Raw genomic sequence first — 20,096 nt, 5'->3', positions numbered from 1 at the left:
GCTCAAGCGAGGAATTTTGTTGGGAAAGTAGGATATTCATGTAGGGGTGGTGGGGGTAAATTGGACACCCTAAGAACTGCTGCTGTTTATCAAGTGGCTATCAAGAAATTGCATTGTTCAATGCAGGTGTGTCGAAGCTTATCTTATTGGTTAAGAAAGCCTGTTGTGGAAAAAATTTGAAAAAATATTTAAATATGTAATTTTGATCATTTAAAATTAGTCCAAAAAAGTTCAATTTTGTTTTGGGCGGGGTAAAATGGTCAGGCGGTGGGGTAAAGTGAACAATATTGTAAATAAAGCAAATAATTCGATCAAAATATTTTAAACCAAATACATATTCTTAATAATATTCAAAATGTTACCTGACATGTATAAACCCTTCGTTTTATCACAGACAAGCAGACGTATCGGGCTTGGTCAAAATGATGGGGTGGGATTTTTTTTTCAATATTCAATTGACTATTGCTCAGTAAAATATTACCGGGTTCCCTTGGTTTTGGCATGGTTCGGCAGGAAATTCATCTAGTTTTGAAAAACGGGTAAAAAATCATGCTCTGGCCTCAGGAGAAATTCCGGATTATTTGAGGGCATGTCAAAAATACTAGATTTGTGCGCTTATATTATTAAAAAGGATGAAATGTTGACCCTTGTTATACTCTTTTACAGAAACTAGAGCTTTTATTGAGTTTAATGATATATGGATATCACAGATTCGATGACAAAAATCTGAGATATGGATGTTTCCATTAACGAGGTGCGTTGTAAGGAAATATTCGCTCAGGAATGTAGAAATTGTACGAAAATGTGTGTGTAGAGCGTAAATGACCAGATTCCCCATTTCTTCACCCCTGATTGATGATTGTACCGTCAGCCGAACCGATTAAGGTTGAAATTTGAGCTAGTTTGTCACTATTTCTCTGACAGAACATTGCCCACTTTACCCCCAGGCGACATGTCCAATTTACCCCCATAGCTAAATGTTTTTTCACATAACGCCTGAACTAAGAAAAAAATTAAAAAACGATCTCCATCAACCAGTTCCGCTTCATAACAAGCAAAATGAACGATGTGAACGATATTTTGGTTTAGAACTACTAACTCAAAGTTTTCATGGCTTAAATTCAACAGTGCCGAAATTACATCAAACTAGCATTTTGCGAAAGGGCGCAACATTTTGCTAAAATCTAGCTGTTAAATAGATAATTCATGGTTTGAAATAGTTCGGAGAGCATGAAATGCTTGATTTATGGTGTAGCATGGAAAATAATACGAGAAATCCATAAACAGGGGATAAACAAGCCGTTACCCACTTTACCCCGCCTGTTCACTTTACCCCCACTACCCCTAAATGCAACGGTCTGATGTGTTGTGGAGAAAACAATCATGCTTTCACTGAAGTCGATCTAGAGTGCGGCGCTGCAATGAGCTTATTTATTGACAGTTTGAACGCAACAAATATAAACCCGAGCAAGAACGGGTGGGTACTACTATTTTAAATAAAAATTTATTTGAAAATATGGTAAATATATATTTGAAAATATGACAATATGAAGCGATCAAAATAAAAATATAAATAATAATGAATATGATAGTATGAAAAAATAAATATATGATAAAAATAATAAATGTAAAGCGTCAAGAAAAGAAAATTTCGACATAGGGGAAAATACCTATTCTTGGCAGTCTAAGATATTCGCCAAATTGAAAGGTAAAAATAATGAATAATTACACTAAAACACAGGTACAGCTCAACTGATATACATTTGTATGCTCTTCCTTTGATGAATGATGTTCACTATATATAACAGCTTTTACCATTACCACAAACTCAGTAAATTTAATATTAAAGTAACATGTCAAGCTTTCTTTTATTGGCATAGCAATTTCTTTCATCAGCAATGAGTTTGTTCCATTCAGCATAGAGTTTCCATACCGGGACATCCCGGGACAAAAAATCGCGGGATTTAGAAAAAATCGGGATTTCCCGATTCCCGGGATATTATTTTTTTAATCCCGAAAATCCCGGGATACCCGAGACAAAAAATACTGTTTTATTTCCGGTTCGCAAACAGTGTAATTTTTCTTCTTACAAAAGTTATTTGTTTTGAACGCGAAACCCAACTTTGGTGATAATCTCATATCATATTTTTATACCTCCCATCAGACATGATTTTTTTTTCAAGTTCGTTAATTTGGTAGGCTCAGGCATGTATACGGAGATAGTTAGTAGAACACCTTCACAAAAAATATTAGATTCCCCTATAACACTCAATGGAGGTCTACCGACTGATACTTTTTCCAGCAGCTACAGCTCTCTATTGCCTAATTAAACGACAGGTATCTACAGTACAAGATCAGCTACTCTATTTGGCGCCTGTTTCCCACTTCTTGATCCAATTCATGTCCTTCCAATCGACGTTCGTACAACAAACTTTCCAGCACATGCGCAAGTACAAGTGGTCCGACCCCGATGCTCTGCCTAATTTTTTTTGTTCTTGCTGCTGACCAGCTCCTGACCAAAGCTTCGCTTGGACTCCTACTGACCAACTAGCAAGCTACGTCCCACTAAATTCTGTACGACGCTTACCCATGACATCGTCGTTAATTTAAAGCCAACTTCGATAACGAACGATGATGTTTCGTTGACGATAAAGTGAGCGTTGATTTAACGTTATCGTTATCTAGTACTCGTTGATTTAGTAGTATGTAGTACTACAGTTAAAAGTACAAATATTCTAAAGTTGGTTTTACAACCTTCAAATATTCAGAATCGCGTTTAAATCGTGGATTAAATTGGAATTCGAGAAGGTCACCGAACTTACCAATCATTAAATTTCTTACAGAGTCTTAGTTTTTCATAGTTAATAATATGAGAATATTTTTAATGTCTTAACTGTTTAATTAAGTATGATTAACAAAACTTCTATTTTGAAGATGCAAAACACCCAGTTAAACGATTATTTTATGATCAACAGTCAGGACAAAATTCCTCAGCCTAAGCGAATCATACTGAATAGGAGACGAGGTTAGTTCACCAATTCATTGAGAGTATTTTTACTAGGTGCAGGTTAGGGTGTCCCAAAATTGGACAAAGTCTGGGATTTTGGGGGCTCAACCTTCAAATGAAAGCTTAGGGTAAAACAAAAGAAAAATTGTTCTACGACAACTCTGGGAAATGACGTTTAGGGGTGGCCCCGACGCGTTTTATGAAAAAAGTGCATTTTTTATAGGTAACATCGAAAATACCGGTATATCGGAAAGAAATTCGATGAAACCCATCCATTTTATATTTTTTACATTTAACTTAGGGTCTATACTTTATGGTAAAACTTTGATACCGCATGTTTTAGGTCTATATATTTTTCACTGATGCTTTAAATGCCCAAAAATGATGAATTTTTCTTAATATTTTTTTATTAATGCATCCAAAACGGGTATCCATCATAATGCTTTCGAAACTAGATATACATAGAAAGATGGGGAATTTTATAACGAATATTTTGCTAAAAATAGCAACCTCCTGCACCCTAGTGCAGGTACTCTATGCCTAGAATGCAGTAATGCAGGTCGCTGCATCAAATATTGTTTTAGAGCTTGGATCCCAACATGTTGCCGAGGGATTCCGACTCCAGCTGCTTATCCTTGCTTATCCGATAAGAAGGATTGACAAAGAAAAAGTCATCATGCGTTGGCGGTAGAAGCGTACATATATTGATGTACATCTGTCTGGGTAGTTCGTATCAGATCACCTATGCGGCATTGTGAAATATCACTAAAGAACCAAAAGAACACCTCACTTTTATTGAGTCAAAATTGTATACCAACTTTAATCGCGTAATCTATTAACCCCATTTTCGTTAAATTATCGAGTTACCTTACGTTAAATTATCGAACTTCGGTAATAATTGAATTGATTCATCTTTATCGCAGCAAGCGATTACCTACGTTGAACACAATTAACTTTATCGGCGATAAGATTAGGAAGTGCTGCAGCTCTTGGCAAAAGTATCAATTAGAAGCCTGGGTTGGAGGATACTCTAGTTTTGTGATTTCTTTGTGAGGGGGTTCCCATATATCCAATCGGTTATGTGCCCAGTACGATTCTACTGCGCATCTTCCATCTTTCGTCACTAGGGTATTGAATGCAATCCCAGCAACTGTCTAAACCCAATGCATATTCAAAACAATGCAAACAGTCAAGCCGACTTCAACAGCCAGCGAACCCTTATTCTCGGACTCGGCGATCATATATTCCAAAAGGATACTCTACCTTCAGAGAAAAACGTTTTTTTTCTCGAAAGAGTCAATTCAAATTAGAATTTAATTGAGTTCCAATTTGAACTCTGTATTATCTCGCCTTTCTAAAATATGAACTTTATCCCTGAACATTGAATAAAATCGTTTTTAAATGAAAAAAAGTTAATTCATGGTCTGCGTAAACATCGAGCTAGGTGGTATAGTGGTTACCGCTTCTGCCTTATAAGCAGGAGGTCGTGGGTTCAATTCCAGGCTCGTCCCTTTCCTACTTTGTATTTCTATCTTAGTTCTTTCTGTGTTTCACGTTCTACCAAAACGATTCCTACTGTTAGAACCTTGCACACAATCCCAAAACCTCCCGTGGGACCTATGAGAGGTCGTAGAGTTCTCTGCATCTTTCTTAAGTAGGTGTCCAACTAACCATCTTTCCCCTTCCTCAGCATTCGCAAGGACGTGGCAAGGACAGATCTCGACTATTGGAGAGTGCATTGCCTCCATCTAAGAGATAGTGATTAGTCCCAAATCAATATCTGTGGTAACGGATGGAAGTGATGCTACTGTCATACAATAGTCTTGGCTTGTACCACCTACGAATTTGTGCGAAATGCTCAATGCTAATGCTAATTCATGGTCTGCGTAAACATCTGAATAGAAGCATTTGTATTTTAACAAAATTTTAAAATAAATCTAGATTGCTTTGAGAATAGGTCGTATGTGCAAAAAAGAGATTCTCTTTGATCACGCTCTCTTTCGCTAATATATCGGCTAGTTTTGCATGTTTTGCTACATTTCCACTTCAGCATGATAGACAAAGCTATTGTCTTTGGATATCTGCCAAGAAATTAGAAGCAAACTGTTGTATAGTTTCGTAATAATCGAAAGAGAATAGATCCAAAGAGAGACTCTCTTTTGCACATACGACCTATTTTCAAAGCACTCTAGAAATGCCAACGCCGGATGTTTTGTTCGTAATTTCGCTAAAATCAAATCGTATATGATTGTGCGTGGTATCTTTTTAGCGTGTGTTTGATATGCTCTCAAACACATTCTCTCGCTCTATTCCCAAGTGTGCTGCTGTCAAAGAAAACGAACAGTCCCGATTTTATTTAATGAAACATAGAACAAATATTGCATAAATTTGCTCTTTGTGGTGATAATCAAGTGGTGATAAAGTGTGAAAAGTGGTTTACATACTTAATTTGTCGTGTCATACACAATAAAGAGGAGAAACAGGCGATCCAAAAAAGTAACAGTTTGCTTTTCGTGTGCTGCTTTCTTGGGCGAAGGTGAATATTTGTTTCGGTTATTCAAATGAAAGCCTATATTTTAAATTGTGAGATTGGATTAAAATTATGTTCATAAATAGTGTATGTTTGCTGGAAAATGCTAATATTGTTGAGGGTGCCAACAACTGTCGGACCCTGCCGATGCCGTATTCTACCATATTACAACATGACGATATGAAGACATGGATCGCATCCCGATTTTGGCAACACCCGTTTTTATCTACCCCTCGATTTTGGAACCACCACTTTTAGCACCGCTCATTGCAAACCATTTCTAGTGATAATATTCTGTAATTTTTATTCATGTCTTGTTCCTAATTACACTTCCATCATATAACCAGCCCACCATAGAATGATGTATTTTTCTTAGCTTCAACTGTTGAGAACCATTTTATTGAGTTTATGTTCAGTATTCTGGCTCTATACCAAGCCCAGCATAATAGGTTCTATAGGCTCTGATACAATTCATGGTAAGCCGTTTTACTCCGTAAGCCGTTTCCCTATATTTATTTATTTATTTATTCAGACTAAGGCCGAAGTGGCCTGTGCGGTATATAAGAGTCTTCTCCATTCGGCTCGGTCCATGGCTACACGTCGCCAACCACGCAGTCTACGGAGGGTCCGCAAGTCATCTTCCACCTGATCGATCCACCTTGCCCGCTGCGCACCTCGCCTTCTTGTGCCTGTCGGATCGTTGTCGAGAACCATTTTCACCGGGTTACTGTCCGACATTCTGGCTACGTGCCCGGCCCATCGCAGTCGTCCGATTTTCGCGATGTGAACGATGGATGGTTCTCCCAACAGCTGATGCAATTCGTGGTTCATTCGCCTCCTCCACGTACCGTCCGCCATCTGCACCCCACCATAGATGGTACGCAGCACTTTCCTTTCGAAAACTCCAAGTGCGCGTTGGTCCTCCACGAGCATCGTCCAGGTCTCGTGTCCGTAGAGGACTACCGGACTAATTAGCGTTTTGTAGATTGTCAGTTTGGTACGGCGGCGAACTCTATTCCGTTTCCCTATATATTGGGTAATAACCCAAGCAATTTTGTTTCAAAGAGTCTCATGGTTTAAATACTAGGCAAATTGATCTCGCTTTACCACTCTTCTGATGTCACGATCGGGAGTAGTGATTTGAATGATGTTTTATCAGCTTTTCGATTCCAGCATGATTGAAGGCTTGTTATAAATCACACCTTCTCACCCATTGATCGGTGGAAGTACCTGAGGATAATAATAATAATGTCCCCCACGTAATGATTGGTCTGCTTCGGTATTACAGTGTAAGCAATGGGATTTCCTACTAATACAAAAAGAAAGGGTCTTGAGGGTTCTGTTTTTGATGGAGAAGTGTCAGTAGTGAAGCGCCTCCTGTGAAGCCATGATATGACTGGTGGCATTGAGTGCTGTCGAGTGTCAGAGTTGGCGCGTCTCAAATGGACTTCCGTCCGCCACTTGGCCACACTGTCACTCGCAGTGCTAGGCGCAAGAGTACACGTTGTCCTCATGGATCATTAGTCGTCCCCTGAAATATTGCTTGATTGAGGTCCGAGGTGTTGGTTTTAGTGAGTCGAGTTGTAGTTAACCCTGTAGTCACACTAGGGGTCATACACTTATTACGTAAGCAATTTTTCTGGGTTTTTCGACCCCCTCTCCCCCCATGTAAGATTTTTTTCATACAAATGATTTTTTATTTATATGGAGCGTAAGATATTGATCGACCCCCCCCCCTCCGCCCATAAGTGCTTACGTAATATGTGTACGCCCCCCTACCTAGGTTACACTTTACTCAGGTGCCTGAATGCAGATTTCCTTTACCTTTTTTCAAAACAATAAAATGGCTCATGCCTTGCATTCATAATTTTCTGTAATATTGCCAAGTATTGTGTACAGAACTGCACTCTTAATAAAACCGAGCACAAGAAAGTATGCTTCCAAAAATATTTATTGTCGTATGGAGTGACTGGTAACATGGGGCAGCAGGGACTATGTCCAAGGGCTTGACGACCCCTCCCCATGGCCACTGCGAGTTAGGGGGCCTGCCTAGGATGTGGTGGGGTTAGACAGTGGGCTCTGTTAAACCTCTACAAAAAGCTGCATGTGTCCATAAGCAGGCCCTATCAAACCCAGTCAACACATGAACGTATATGGTGTCGTGTAGGATGCTGAAGTGCAGGCGATAGAGGTACTTTTCCATACAACATGTATGTATATCGTCTCCAATTTAGCATCTTGTATTGCACCATGTGCGATTTTATGTAGACTGGGAAGCGACCGTGTGCCGCTCAAAGCGCACAAGCCCAACACGAGTGCCAACCGGCACATCAGGATTAATACCAGTGAGATCCTGATTATGGTATACTGGTCAAGGGAAGTGACACACACACGCGCGCGACAAACGGCATGTAAAATGAACGTAAATTTACAATCTTAATTAACGTCAAATAGAGATAAAATAAGGGTTGCTGAATAACATTAGCTTTCCGATTACTATCAATTATTTCCAATTTTAATTCCGTTTCTTTTTTACTTTTCTTACGTTAATGAAATGATAACGCGGGCACCTAATCCGAAATTCAAATGAATAATTGCTCACTTTGAGCGATTGATTGTTTATTCTCGCGAAGAATGAACAATTGAACAAATTAGGGAAATGCTAATACTGCTGTGTAGAAGTTTCATAGGTCACATCACTTTCCATGGTGAATCCCGATCTATGTTACTGATTACCCCACCCAACTAACACTACTTCCTTCCCGTGGTAAATGTGGAGATGCAGAGGTATTCTCGGTCTCTAGTAGCAACAAGTACCACACACTCACATTTCCTCCCTTTCCCAACTGACTGTAAGGACTTGGCCGGCGCCGTTATTGATCAACATTTGCGAGCTGCTGAAACGTGCACTTCGAGAATAGTTGGTAAATCCCAACCACTATTCACTTGAATCGTAGTGCAATTTGCACCAGTTCTGATCAATCACGGAGTAGCAACCATTGATATGTACAGTCAGTCTAAGCTAAGCTAAGCTAAGCTAAGCTATGGAGTGACTGGTAACATTAACAATTTATGTAGAGCCAATTTTGTTTTTATTTCTTAGCAGTGGGTTTTTCTTCTTACGAAAATCGTAGAACGAACAATTCCCACTCGCAGTTAACAGAATTCCAAAATATGAGCTCTATTTCAGAGAAACTTTTGTCCAATATCTTTCATGATATCATGATCGCTGTTTTGCTGTACGTCTCCATTCGGTTCGGTACTCGACGGTACTTCATCTAGACTTCGCAAATTGTCTTCAACCTGATCGATCAATTTTGATCGTAACGCATTTTGCCTGCCTTTACTTGCCGGATCGCTCTTTGATATATTTAGTGAATAATGATAACATCAGACATGACAGAATGACTATTTGAATTCATATGAGATGTCAAGGTAAATCAAGTCAGCACTTCAGGGACATGGGCGACGCTATTTATAATTTTAAATAGTATACATTTTTAAATTTTATTACAAAACTGGTCACATTATCGTTTGATTGACATTCTCGAATTTGTTCCACTTAGAGTTGTACTATAGTCATTCAAAAACGTCTATTATGATGTGTATGCATCATTTGAAGACAACGCGCAACTGTTGTAGCTTTTTTTTGTCTTTATTTGAGAGGTTTTCAGCTTTTGGCTGGCTCACCTCTTGATAACTTTTGTAGTTCAAGTTGTAAGTACACTGGATTCTGTTTTTACACGATTTACATTTTCTCAAGTAAGTAAGTTTTAGGTTGTGTACCATGGAGCACCGAAATATGTACACCAAGGCCTTTCAGTATATGTAAAAATCCCTAGAAAATATGAATCGAATGCAAATAAAACCTTAGTCAGTTGTACATGTGCTCAAGGGTCTATAATTTTTATGTGCTCCACTGAACGCAGTGAACACCGTGGACGGATTTCAAATTGAAGAATCGAAATCCGTACAGCTATTTATTGAGCTATTTATTGACTAAATATTTGAATTTAGGTGGAGCGATTCACTAGGCTACCACTGTAGGTAGTGCAATACCCACCTTGAGAAACGATCTCTTATTCCTCTAATTTTACATTATCTGTTTCGTTGCGATGTGCAATTTCAACACACTCACTTTTGGTACAATTCTAGACCAACATTTGAAAAAGGCGTTGCAGCCAAAATTTATTCCTTTTGATTCTTTCTCTACATATATAGCTACAGGGTGCGTGACGATTTTAGTTCGTCACGCACCCGGTATATATGTGCACGAGGAATCAGAAGGAATAAATTTTGGCTGTTACGCCCTTTTCAAATGTTGGTCTAGAAATGACACCTGAACTGCATGTTTTTGATCTATGTTGTTTTAATTTTAAAGCCATGAATATGAACAGGATGAGATGAAGTATTTGAAAAGTAAAGATTCTCCCTTCAATTTATTGATATCTCACTCATGAGGTAGACGAATAACGACGCTGTACGAATTGTGCGTTGGCAATGTCCAACGAGAATAATTTACGGTACTTACATCTAATTCACATTCAAGCTGATCTCTAATATCGTTAAAATATTTTTGATGATCATTTCGAGGTTTTTAGTGGAATGTCTTTACTTGTCGTACTTGAATTTGACGCGATTAAGACACAGAAAGGTTGTCTTCTGTGGAGGTTGGAACACGTATCTGTAAAGGTACAATCCAGTGGTGGAATAAAAAAAGATGGTACTACCCAGATAACAATCAAGGTTGTATCCGAGTTTTATAGCGTACTTCAAAACCTTATCTCAAAACAACTCCTGCAGACCTCCCATTTCTCGCTTAACTTTTCAAAAGGATCTAAGCAACATTTTTTTCATGAATTAATTGGAATAGCGCAATCAACAGAAAAACATGAAAGCTTTTGATTGCACTACTCAAATTAATTCATGAAAAAAATGTTACTTAGGTCCTTTTGAAAAGTTAAGCGAGATTTCTCAGATCCTCTTGTAGACCGCTATACAACCATGTCACGGGCAGTAGGCCCAATTTTTTTTGCAATCATCTCCCAAAGCCGTCATTCCCCCTATTTGTTTATTTTCTTGTAACTGCAAAAACAATGTTTTCCTTCCTGTAATGCATGGAATGCAATTAGAAACAATGACTTGCCTTTAAGCAAGTGGCTGTTTTATTTATTTTACTTTGTAGCACAGTGTTATCTATTCTTGGTTTCTCGACTGTTCCACGGACGTGTTTTACTCCATGTACCCGCCTTTTGAGTTCATAAATCTTCGACCACGATCATTACACGCTAAAAATAGCCACCTTGGAACATCGCTCACTCACCTAAAAATGCATCAAACCTGTTCGTTAGTCAAAACCCGATCGAAGTCACGAGATCGCGTTCTCGTTGCGCTGACTCGCCGCCGTCTTCCACCGAATCAGGTTCAGGTGATTCCGCACCAGCAGTGATTGTGTGTTGGTTTGAGCCGAACTGCAGAAGTGTTCGTCACACAGGTATTTCTGAACGCCGCCGCCCCGTACCATCCACCGTGTCGTCTGTTGTGCATTATTCATGAGTGAACTCAACTGCTGCAAAAGGTATGATGCCGGCGTCGTAGTCAGCCGCCAATAGCGACCTGATTGGCTTGGTGATTAGAGCGTTCTATAGAACAGTCTGTGGGTTTGCTCACTCATCGGTCGGCTAGATGTTGACCTTCAGAATGTGGTAAGGTTGTACAGGATTCTGTGGATATATAACGAAATTCTAGAATGTAGTTGTTACTAGTTGAAAAATTGTGGATTAAAATCGCGATAAGCCGGATCTTTGCGAATCGAGTCAAAATATTTGTTTTTCAGTTGCTTGTTTTCTGTCCAAATTTAATTGTTACACCCAACCAGCGGATAGCAGATTTTAATACAATTCTGCATAAGAACCTTACAGAAACTGTAAAATAATTTAGCATATACAATTTCGGAAGATTTTAATACAATTTTTGTATAAAAAGCTTACAAAATTGTATATGCCAAGATTTTAAACAATGATTACCAGATTTGTTTTTTGGGTGTACTGAGGAGATGACATTACCCTAGATTTAACGATTCATTCGATAGATTACATTCATTCAGGGGGGTTCAAAAACTGGACTAGGAAAGTCTGATTTTCCTTGTATATATGTTAACTAAAGTTTGGCAAGGTACAGCGCCCCATAAGATATTTCTCCACTTCTAAAGTTGATTGAAACGTACATATACTGAACATATCAAGTTCATTAGTCTTTTCTTTTCTTAATTACAACTGATATGATAATAGAAATGACTGCATCTCACGACGCCAATAATTAGCGTATCGTTCTGCTACTTTTGAGTGTGATTAGTAATAGGACGGGTCTCGAAAGAAATCTATGCACAATGCACTGCACAGTCGCATTATTTAAGGCCAAACAATAGGACTTCTTGCGTTTTCTTGCGTTTAACACTGAAGTCGGTGTTTACGCGAGGAATACGTACCGCGGTTTTATATTTTTTTACAACTAGTCGACCCGGCAAACGTTGTCCTGCATAGTAGGCGAAAATGCGCGTTCTGAAGTGCCGATGCAAAATTTTCATTCATTCATTTATTTAGTTAACATCTAAACAGATAACACTAAATCAACAATTTGACGCCACAATACACGGTTCGAGGCCGCATCTCTCCATCCTCGGATACGCCCCACGCTTGCCAAGTCGTTCTGCACCTGGTTTGCCCATCTCGCTCGCTGCGCTCCACGCCGTCTCGTACCTGCCGGATCGGAAGCGAACACCATCTTTGCAGGGTTGCTGTCCGGCATTCTTGCAACATGTCCTGCCCATCGTACCCTTCCGGCTTTAGCTACCTTCTGGATACTAGCTTCGCCGTAGAGTTGGGCGAGCTCATGGTTCATTCTTCGCCGCCACACACCGTCTTCTTGCACACCGCCAAAGATGGTCCTAAGCACCCGTCTCTCGAATACTCCGAGTGCTTGCAAGTCCTCCTCGAGCATTGTCCATGTTTCATGTCCGTAGAGGACAACCGGTCTTATAAGCGTCTTGTACATGACACATTTGGTGCGGTGGCGAATCTTTTTCGACCCGTAGTAGGCCCGACTTCCACTGATGATGCGCCTTCGTATTTCACGACTAACGTTGTTGTCAGCCGTTAGCAAGGATCCGAGGTAGACGAATTCCTCGACCACCTCGAAGGTATCCCCGTCTATCGTAACACTGCTTCTCAGGCGGGCCCTGTCGCGCTCGGTTCCGCCCACAAGCATGTACTTTGTCTTTGACGCATTCACCACCAGTCCAACTTTTGTTGCTTCACGTTTCAGGCGGGTGTACAGTTCTGCCACCTTTGCAAATGTTCTGCCGACAATGTCCATGTCATCCGCGAAGCAAATAAATTGACTGGATCTGTTGAAAATCATACCCCGGCTGTTACACCCGGCTCTCCGCATGACACCTTCTAGCGCAATGTTGAACAACAGGCACGAAAGTCCATCACCTTGTCTTAGTCCCCGGCGCGATTCGAACGAACTGGAGTGTTCGCCCGAAATCTTCACACAGTTTTGCACACCATCCACCGTTGCTTTGATCAGTCTGGTAAGCTTCGCAGGGAAGCTGTTCTCGTCCATAATTTTCCATAGCTCTACGCGGTCTATACTGTCGTATGCCGCCTTGAAATCAACGAACAGATGGTGCGTTGGAACCTGGTATTCACGGCATTTTTGAAGGATTTGCCGTACAGTAAAGATCTGGTCCGTTGTCGAGCGGCCGTCAACGAAGCCGGCTTGATAACTTCCCACGAACTCGTTCACTAATGGTGACAGACGACGGAAGATGATCTGGGATATCACTTTGTAGGCGGCATTAAGGATGGTGATCGCTCGAAAGTTCTCACACTCCAGTTTGTCGCTTTTCTTGTAGATGGGGCATATAACCCCTCCCTTCCACTCGTCCGGTAGCTGTTCGGTTTCCCAGATTCTGACTATCAGTTTGTGCAGGCAAGTGGCCAGCTTTTCCGGGCCCATCTTGATGAGCTCAGTTCCGATACCATCCTTACCAGCTGCTTTATTGGTCTTTAGCTGTTGAATGGCATCCTTAACTTCCCTCAAGGTGGGGGCTGGTTGGCTTCCATCGTCCGCTGAACTGACGTTGTCATCTCCTCCGCTGCCTTGACTTTCACTGCCTGTACTCTCAGTGCCATTCAGATGTTCCTCGTAGTGCTGCTTCCACCTTTCGATCACCACACGTTCGTCCGTCAAGATGCTCCCATCCTTATCCCGGCACATTTCGGCTCGCGGCACGAAGCCTTTGCGGGATGCGTTGAGCTTCTGATAGAACTTGCGTGTATCTTGAGAACGAAAAGAAATTTTCATACGATTCTTAATTTTAGTTTTTCACGATTTACTCAATCTTACTCGTGATTTTCGCACGAGGAAATCTCATATAAACCCGTCGAAAATGATAACGAACCAATTTGCAGAATGAATGAAGAAAATCTATCCAGCCGTTTTTGAGTTATGCGGATACGAACACAGACCGTTTCATTTTTATTATATAGAAAATAATTTCAATGCATTGCAGAAATTTTTTTTTCTCTGGGAGCTCTAATGTTATGTGATAAATTTTCGTTGTGCGTTTTGGCCAGTTCGAAACTACAAATTTTGCTGGCGGCAAAACATTTTTGGCTATTATTCGGATCATTTAGTACAGAACAGCGTTGTCCATCTAACATCGGGTAGTGAGACTATGCATTCTTTGGAATTTCCTTGGGAATTTGTTCGGAATTTCCACGAGAAATTCTTCATTATTTCCAAGGGAAGTTCTTTAGAATTTAGACGGGACATTCTTCGCAATTCCTATGAAAATTATTTGGAATTTTCACCCAAAATACTTTGGATTTTCCACGAGCAAATTCTTCGGAATTTCCCTCGAGGAAATGCTTCGGAACTTCCACGGGAAATTCTTTGGAATTTTTGCGAAAAAAAAATGCTTTGAAATTTCAGGAGAAATTCTTTGGTATTTCTACGGGAAATTCTTTGGGACTTTTTGGAATTTCCACTCCATGGGAAATACTTTTTTTAATCTCCACGCAAAATTCTTCTGAATTCCCATGGAAAGTTTCCCAATAATTTAGTCTCGTTGTTAAGTTATTTTAGAAATACCTCTAAATTTCCAGAAATTCCCTTGAATTTCCTAAGAAGTTCTTCTATCCACGAGAAAGTATTTACATTTTTTATGTTTCCATAGCATCAATGTAAAAATGTATTTTTATTTGAAAAGTAATTTTTCCAATTACGGGGGAATACGGCTTTGGCAGGTTTTGTTCTACTATTGGCAGGGTGTTTTTGTCGACCAAATTTTATGAAATTTGGTAATAATATTCTTTGATATGCAAAGAATGTTTAGGCTAAATTTGAGCCTAGTCAGTCATAAAACCCCCCTGCCAAGAATAGAACAAACCCTGCCAAAGCCGTCATTCCCCCTATAATATTTTACAATTCTTCCAGAAAAAAAAGTTTATCATAGTGAAAAAAGGAAGAATTGTAATATAATGTATAAGAAATAATTATTCGAGATTTTTACGTTATCATTGATACTTAAAGCATGTTGATTATATTATTGAACTTTATTTAACTATCTGTACTTGTTAAACAAATTAATAAGCTTAAAATAGAATGACAATAGAAAATATCTGTAATATATCTGTAAAATATCTGTCTCATGTTTGAAATATCATATAAATCAATTAACGATATTCTGGAACATCGTAACACGTAACACCCATACTTTTTGATTATTATGGACCCAACATTGAAAAATAACAAAGGGAACCTCAGCGACAATCTTTCACCGCGTAGCTTGTAACCTTTTTTTTCCTGGAATGAATTATCATTGAGTGAACTTTCTATAAATGTTTATACTTTACACTCCCAATTCAACCAATTTAATTATTGCCTTCCATTGCATAAGCGTGGCAAGGCAGCAGCCTGTTGAGGAAGACAATGAATACACTGAGTGATCGATGTAGATCGGAAGAACTAGTTGGCATGCCTACGTGCAAAACGTCACGAAAGAAAGTAGACGTCCATCGAAAGGAAGAGCAAACAATCATGTCATGTGTACGCGTGACGAAATTCAATAAATGATTTCATGGATTTTCTTGTGATGTTTTGCCACAGATTAAAAAAAGAAATTAGGAAAATTTGTACTTTCAATTAGACACGTTATTACAATTAAATTCGATTCCGTCATTTTATTATAACTTTATAGATATGTATTTCGATTTCAACAATAAGGCTGTTTTTAGTGTTTAGTATTTGACTGAGACAAACTTAAACATTTCGCTAATCAATTACAATACAAAACATATATAATTATTTACTTATGATTGATATTAGATTTTAGGTATGTACTTTATTCATAAAAGTTTTCCAGAATAGAAATTCGCCCTACACGCTTACTTCACTTCACCCAAATATAGGTGAAAAGTACCTATAATCGCCAAAAAGTGCACATACGTATTTATGGGTAAAGTGACATTTACCTATATATGAGTAAACCGATTTCATCCCGAGCTTCACCCATAAATAGGTACTTGAATGACAGCGGTATATTAGTAAATTTCACCCAAATTTGGGTAATTTTTCATTGTTTTTCTTTTGCTTGAGACATTCAAAATATTGAAATTTTCGAAATAATTGTTTAAAAAAGTATTATTGTTTTTTATTAAAATTATATTTCAAAAAGATGCAGTACATAATCCATGATTTTAAAACTTACTGACTGGAACACCATATCGGAGCTACTGGTTACTGTTGGACAGGGGAAAGCAGGATCCATGCCTTATAGGTAGAGAAGCAGTATTTCAGATTTCCGGTGGCTGTATTGGCGGAAATTGAAGTTTATGGAAGTCCATTCTCGTCTCGACGACGCTTTTATTCTATAGATGATAATGATCATTGTAATTATCGAAATTATAATTGTTTCCTATAAATCTATATCGTTTAGATCTCGGCCTCGGGCAATTTCGCGAATATTTCGCACTCTTTTTTGGTAGCTATTACCTTGCGCACGATAATCGTTACTTTCCGGTGCATCCATATCTGGTCAGCAGTACCAAGACACAGCCAGTGACCACTGCCACTACCACTGCCTCCAAAGATGTTTCGTTCAGTGCATAGCAGCCCTCCTCCGAAGTTCAAGCTTCGTGCAGCCACAGATATGTGCAGCAAATCCCATATTGAACTATCTACTCTGAGGCGAAATCCTACATCCTCTTTACATAATCAATCTTCAGGATCACTTAGTCACTTAAGTCCTTCCATTCGACCGCTTCCACTCAGCGGTTCCACCACCAGGTCAATTGCGTCCATAATTTCTAGCTGCACCATTTTCACCTCCGTTGTCATCGTCGTATCTTTGGATGGTACCGAAGTAGATAGAATAGAGCGACCGGCGAAGATCACACGCCGTTTCCGTCCCTACAAGCAGTCGGAGATGAAGTGTCATGGTAAGGGTTAGAGTGCCGAATCATTTCAACTTACGTTTTGACAAATGTTGATGGGTGTTGACCGCTGCCTTGCAAATCAGGTGGACTAAATCTGTTGGAGTACCCGTGAGTTGGATGTCATTTCGTTCCGGTGGACGACATATCTGCAAGATGGAAAATGGAGTCTTTTTGTGGACATTGGAGGCATGGATAACAAATCAAACTTACCAGGTGTGTGGTGTGTGGGTTTCACAACAGGTGTAAGCTTCTCTACTGCAGGTTGATGTTTATGTTGAACGTGGTGAAAAGGCAACAGAACACGCAGGATTTCAACGAAGGTGCTCCGGGCATTTGAAAGTTCCCAATGAATGAATTAAGGTTGTTGCCTTTACCTCCTGATGCTCCAGTGATTGAAATTGGATGCACCCCTTGTACAATACCTGCAGATGAAGGGATGAGACAGGAGGATTGCTGATTCGGTTCCGCATTTTTGTTGGTCGCGGATCTGCTGGGTTGGAGTCCGCTGTGGATGCTTCACCATCTTATATTACACTGTAGCACCACACGCAAGAGAGATTATTTGATACCTAGAATTTATTGAATAATAATGAAAAACAGAAGATGTTATATTATATGTTCGGCATTAAATATTTACTTACATTTATTGGTCCACAATCCGCAAGAACAGAACAGTTTTCAGAGACTATCTTGGAATCTCGGATTATGTTCGACAACAACTTGAAAACAAAACCAACAGTCATTTTTTTTCACCCAAATATGAGTAAATTCATTCACTCATAAATTGGTAAAGTCACTTTATCAACAATATGGGTGAAATTTACCGATATTCTCAGTATATTTTACTTATAATATGAGTGAAATGTGCAATACCCAAATATGGGTGAATCAAGTACTCATAAATAGGTAAACTGAGCTAAGCGTGTAAGTCATTGTAGCTTTTCTATTCCTTGTGAACATATAGTTTTTGCACCATTATTGTTCAACCTTTCAATTTTGTGCTGCTGTAGACTCAATCGCAATTTTAGTTTAATTGAGGCCGTTGAAAAGTGCTACGACGAGTTCATCTTTAATAAAAAAAAAATATCGTCACCGTCATGTCGCCGCGATAGTTGACAAACAACTTGTTGAGCGAGTCAATCATCAATATTGAATTGATAGATTTGACGCTTAGATTGAGTAGCATTGCGCGCTTGTTAATTGAAAAAATATAAATCGGCAGCAATCGTAAATTGACGAAATCAGGGGGCCGATACTGGGGGTGACGCCATCTGATGTTGGTTTGACGTTATACTTTATAATATATGTATGTGATTGACTTTTGGTCAGATGAAATATAATATAGACAAATTGCTCTTCGATATGCTAGTTTTGTGCTACCTTGTTTTATGCGGAGAAATGTTAGGAACAAAGGTCAAAAAATAATTTAAACATTCATTAATTGTACTCGGTAGAATAAGGTTTTACTTTGAAATCAGTGCATCATGAATACACACTCAGTTTTAATTTCTGCAGCTCGGCAAAAATCCGCACAGCCGTGCGCCAGCAAAATAAATAACTGATATTCCGGCAAAAATAGCGTTTGTTAGCTGATTTCCGGCAAATTATTTGCTGATGATCAGCAATTTTGACAGAAATATCGGCAAAAAACATGTTAGTGGGGCACGGCTGTGCGATACTCGGTAAAAGTTCAATATTTTGCTGAGATCCCGGTAAAAAAATTAAGTGTATAGTTTTATTATTAATTGAAATAAAATGAAATACAAAGCTTCAGAAACATCTATTTCTGTATGTAGGCCTACAGCAAATATACTTAGATATGATCGCCCTGGCTATTATAATTGCAAATTTATATTTAACCGCAGATTCGAAACTAAAGTTTGGACTACTGATAAAAATAATGTTATCATGCTCCGTAATAACAGGGTGTCTACTACCTGAAAAAAACCTGGAAAACCTGGAATTATCAGGGAATTCCTGACATAATCAGGGAAAGATGAAAAAATCCTTAAAAATATTTGAATTAATATACCAATCAAATCTATTGAAAATGTAGTGAACGTTAATGGATCGTTGATCCTCAAAAGAAGAATGGAGAATTTCCGAAGCTATTCTTGGTGAAATCTAGGAATTTATTCGGGAAATCAATTAGGGATTGCTTTGTAAATTCTTTTGAGTATTCCCTGGGAAATTCTTAGTAATGTATTAAAAAATACTAAATTAGTTAAGGTTTTTCAAAGAAATTCCTGGAGGAACGTCCGAAGGAATTTCGGTATCAGTTTCCAAGGAATTATTCAAAGAAATCACTAAAAGAATGTCCATAAGAATGATTAGCAATTTTCTAAATTATTTCTGGAGGAAATTCCAAGATAAAAATCGAAAAGAATTCCCGGAGGAATTTCAAAACGAATTTCCGGACGATTTTTCGTATGGTTTCTTTAAGAAGTTCCCGAAAGGGAACCTGAAGGGATTTTCAAAAAAAGTAGAGTAATTTGTGAAGGATTTTTGATAAAGGAATTCTTGATAGAATAGCCGAAGGATTTCCGAATGGATTTTTCAACGGAGATTTCCAAAGAATTCTCAAAAGCAAAATATCCGGAAAAACTCCTAGACGTGTTTTCTGAAGTTTTCCTTAAGATACTTCTGAATCAGTTCCTAAAAAATCCCAAGGAATTAAAAAATATATAGGGGAACTGTTCCGCTTTCCATCTCACTGAACATATATTCATCTCATCGCGAAACAAAGAAATACGGCACCAATTTCGTCGCTTCTTTTTGCTAACATGCGTGCTCACTGCTGAAAAAAATCACAAAAATAATAAACAAACCAAATACCTTTTCATTCCTTTGTTTTTCGTGAGACCAATATCAGAGCTATGAGATGAAGTCCAGGAGCAGTAACCCTATATCCGATCCGAAGCATTTTCCGAAGGTTTTTACAGTAAAGCAGTAATAGAACGCTAGTGGCGCTGTAACCATTGAAATCATTCTGCCAAAATATGCCTCAATAAGCTTAATATCCTTTTCAGATTACGATTAGATTATTTATCGTAAT

At 38.8% G+C, this 20,096-nt stretch overlaps 1 protein-coding gene across 2 annotated transcripts in view; it reads left to right on the top strand.

Annotated features, from left to right (window-relative positions):
• LOC134210974 (RING-box protein 2-like) overlaps window positions 1–20,096 on the top strand; it is a 126,530-nt gene that overhangs the window by 12,828 nt on the left and 93,606 nt on the right. The gene's annotated exons all lie outside the window — the stretch shown is intronic.

Source organism: Armigeres subalbatus, chromosome 2, assembly GCF_024139115.2.
Source record: "Armigeres subalbatus isolate Guangzhou_Male chromosome 2, GZ_Asu_2, whole genome shotgun sequence".
NCBI classification, from domain to species: domain Eukaryota; kingdom Metazoa; phylum Arthropoda; class Insecta; order Diptera; family Culicidae; genus Armigeres; species Armigeres subalbatus.
The sequence above is the reverse complement of the archived record's forward strand: the minus strand, read 5'-3'. Positions and strand labels throughout refer to the sequence as shown.